This window comes from Lepisosteus platostomus, chromosome 5 (assembly GCF_059453375.1).
Source record: "Lepisosteus platostomus isolate fLepPlt1 chromosome 5, fLepPlt1.hap1, whole genome shotgun sequence".
NCBI lineage: Eukaryota > Metazoa > Chordata > Actinopteri > Semionotiformes > Lepisosteidae > Lepisosteus > Lepisosteus platostomus.
Genome location: NC_142615.1, coordinates 63361410 through 63365427, shown reverse-complemented (window position 1 = coordinate 63365427; position 4018 = coordinate 63361410). Strand labels below are relative to the sequence as shown.

Sequence of the window (4018 nt, the reverse complement as noted above, 5' to 3'; positions counted from 1 at the left end):
TATGTAACCATTAGCGGTTTTGGTAGCTTCTGAAGAGCGCACTTTTCCAAACTGAAGCCTATAAAAACATTATTCAAGATGCACCATGGCCCAGAACGTGCATCGGGACAAGGATTAACATCAATTGAAAGTACTCCCAAATAAAAGACTTGACGGAAAAATTGAAAGAGTAGGCAAGTATTAAAAAAACACCATAACTTCTCGGCTTCCAATCTCTTTCCAGGTTCAGGCTTTGTAAAATGACATGATTAGTGGAGTCATGCCGTGGTTGTGAGTTCAAGCCTCACCTGGAGCAGCCTGGTTTTCTGTCTTGACAGGTAAACAGTGTTTTGTGTTATTTGCTAAATGGAGAGAGGATTTTGTGTTAATTGTTCTCCTCCTGGGAGAGGTCAAGATGAGAAGTTCACGAGGCTGGTGGTAAATATCCTGTCCAGGAATATCGGGGCTGTAGGGGGTCAGATCTATAGATGTAGTAAACACATCAGTGGAGATGGTGTGTCTGCTCTCTGTGAGAGAGCCAGGCGAAAAGAATAATCTGTGGTCGGGGAAGAAGAGACCCTCGTTGGAAGAGCGGCGCTCCATACAGGAGAGAATGAAAAAAATATTTTTCAGGGACGCTGATTGTTCTCTTTGGGGGAATTAAAAGCACGCGTGGCGAGCGACCTCGTGGCGCAACGGTAGCGTGTCTGACTCAAGATCAGAAGGTTGCATGTTCAAATCACGTCGAGGTCAGCTGATGAGTTTGCAGGTGCTGCTGGTGCCGAACCCGGAAATTACACCACGCAGTCTGGTTTTATCTGTACACCACATAGGTAATCGAACGAAGTAACAGCGCAGTACAGAACACCCAGTCAGGAGCTTATTCAGCGAATCATCATGAACATGACAAGAGAAAAGGCACACATCACGTCCGGCTTTAGAGACAGTGACATCAGAGAATGGAAGTTTCAGACCTCTTTATTATTACAGGTTCAAGCAAACCTGAAAGTTAGGGAGTGTTTGGTCACTTTTGTATGAAAAAGTGTCTGAAGCCTGTAATTATAATTTGTCCTTTTTTAATTGTGGTTGAAATCCACTCCCATATACCAAGACCTACAGTATATTCATGTTTGCTTAAATGACTAACGCTATTGGACATTAGCTGGTGTTTTTTGTAACGATTTGCTATTTCATGCAGGAAAGAAAGGAAACCAGACCCAACGTTTGCTTTCAGGTGCGGTCTATTTACATAACGGACATCTATTTCTGAGGAGCCTGATTTAAATCACACAACCCCGGTAGAAGTCGAATCGACAATCTAATAAACCGAAATCAGACGCGTTATCCATTAAACCACTAGTCCGTCACGTAAATTAATTGCACCATGGTGAGTTCAGCGCCACTACTAGTAATACCCCACCCCCATCTTAAATTTCTACGTGAGAAACGTGTTTTCCAAATTTTTATCAGTTTTTAAAAATCATCACTTTTATGCAGACAAAGCCTTTATGTGTCGCTCTGAATTTCTAATTGATTTATAATTAAAAGAAAATAGCGTTTTGTTCCACAACGGCGTGAAATTATCACGTCTTTCACTCTACGTCTCTCTAGTAGTAAAGCAGACCTTGCTAGGTGAGCATTTGCTCCGGTAAATTAGGTCACTTTTCATGTTAACTCACTTCTTCTAAACACAACATTTCCTAGTGCACGTTTTCTCCATGAAAAAAGACATTTTCCCTTACATGATTACTCGTTTTTTTTTTTCATCAAAGAGTACAGAAAGAAGAAAGAAAGAAAGGAAAAGTGTCATAAATGAACTCTGTCGCCCGTGGGAGATGTCAAGCGCATTGGACATGAAAAGTGCCCGATAAAAGCCATTTCTGTACGTTTCTCTTAGTGTCGGGGCCCGAATGTAAAGGAGGCAACATGCTCAGCCAGCCGACTCAGCTTACTGAACGCAGGTGTCTCCGAGCGGTGTGTCCAAGGGGCAGTAAAAGAGGAGAATTCTGCCGGCGCCGTGGCTTAGTTGGTTAAAGCACCTGTCTAGTTAAAGCAGTGTCTAGGAAATCCTGGCTCCAAATCCCAGCAGTCCATCGCCTGTGTTGCACTAGACACCCTGTAGATAATCAAAAGCATATTGAGCTCCTTGGTAATGAAATTGGCGGATAAAAGCCATTTCACATCCTTTCTCAACTTGCTCAGTGAGCAGGCTCACCGCACACCGAACGAAGATATAACAGAGCAGTGTGTCCAACTGGCTGAAAAAGGGCAGTGCTTTGCTGGCGCTGTGGCTTAGTTGGTTAAAACACCTGTCTAGTAAACAGGAGATCCTGGGTTCAAATCCCAGCAGTGCCTTACTGCCTGTCTCTGCCCACCGTTTATTGTTACAGACAATATGCTTCTGCATTATGTTTAAATGAAGTTTTCATTTCGCTTTTGGCACAACTTGTTTTTCAAGAAATCCACACATTGCGAAAGATAAAATGCTCATCTTTCTTATTAGTGCAAAAGAATTACTGCCAGCTGGCAAGAAAATGACAACTATTATTTTTTTTTACTTTAGCCAAAAATCTGTGAATGTAGAAAAAATACAAAAAATGTCAGTTTCTATGGCACACTCAGTCAGGGTGTCCTTCAGTTAAACACAACGTTGGTAGATCAAACGCACCCAGAGACACACTTCGAATTAATCCGATCTAAAGATTACCTTCTCTAAATGTGATTGAGTTTCTTTCCACGTCCTTAGCCATCTTGATGTTTGCAGAGATTTTCAACTTTTGACACCAGTCAAACTACAAGTAAATAGTGGAGTACCTAAGTCAATATCACCGGGAATGTGAATATAAATGTAAACATCAATATTTCTGCTGTCTCCTGAGAAACACAAGTATAGAGTCAAAACACAATAAATAATGCTAAAAAACCATTCAGTTAACACCCAGATGTGACAAAACACATTTAAGACTTACATCCCCTTTAAATATGTATTTCCTTAATATCAGTTCTCTTCCCTCCCCAGGATACCTGCAAATTCACTACAGCATATTAAAAGCTGTGCGTAAGTCTTACATGTGTTCTGAGTAGTATAAAGCGACACCTTTCGTCAAACTTTTGACAGGTACCACGCCCCCTTTTCCAGCCAATAGGAGTCAGCGGTGGTTGGCTGTCCCGCCCCCTTGCCAGCCAATGGCGTGTTGTTATTTGTGCATGTCCCACCCCCTCAGGAGCCAATGGTGCGTGTGAAATGTGAACCGCTTTATTTCAACAGTAGGTGTTTCAAACACTGAAACAACGCAGCACACACGCGTTACCGGCTCCTGTTTGCATTCAACAATTAAATGTTGGTGTGGACAATTAGTTCGGTACACGTAACCACCACCCCAACATTGCTGAGAAAAGCATTCATAACCCCCTTCCGCTCCCCGTGTCTAAAGCCATGTGAACCACACTGGGCGATCCGATCTAGCAGGGCAAAAACATTTGCCTGCGTAATCAGCGGGATGGTGTTACCACAGGTTCTGTGCAAAACACACTGTATTTTGGAATACACACTGTAGGCTTCCCCTACACCCCAGGCTTCCATTTCTGATCTGAAAACATCAGATCTGCAATAATTTCACTCAAGTTCTTGACATACACATCTATCTCTTTAACAAATTTAAGGACATTAGCATTCGACTCTTTGTTTTGCATATCAAGCTTTGTAGAGAGAAGTGTGTAAAGCACTCTTAGTAAGAATTCAGACGTATACATTCGAAATTCTTCATTCTTCGGACGATGGCACACCCGGGTCTGTAAAACAGAGTGAAATCTGTATTCACATTTTACATAGATCTTTTTTTTTGCGTCTGTAAAAATAAGAATAGTGTTTCTTTTGCAACGCATCAAAAGTCACGTCTACTAATTTTTCATCCAGCTGTTCAAGTATGGTGTGTACATGCTCGTATGGGGAGCGGTCCTCAATTATATTTTTCAGCAACTGTTTTATGCACCGCTCAGTGTCATTTTTAATGGTGTACGAACCCAGACACCTGGCGGT

The 4018-nt window shown here is 42.0% G+C and overlaps 2 non-coding genes across 2 annotated transcripts; both read left to right on the top strand.

Moving 5' to 3' along the window:
* Nucleotides 1–660: 660 nt before the first annotated feature.
* Nucleotides 661–732, top strand: trnal-caa (transfer RNA leucine (anticodon CAA)). Its single transcript has one exon. It is a non-coding gene; the product is annotated as a tRNA-Leu (tRNA).
* A 1528-nt stretch (nucleotides 733–2260) lies between these two features.
* trnat-agu (transfer RNA threonine (anticodon AGU)) lies at nucleotides 2261–2334 on the top strand. The gene has a single exon. It is a non-coding gene; the product is annotated as a tRNA-Thr (tRNA).
* The last annotated feature ends 1684 nt before the right edge of the window (nucleotides 2335–4018 follow it).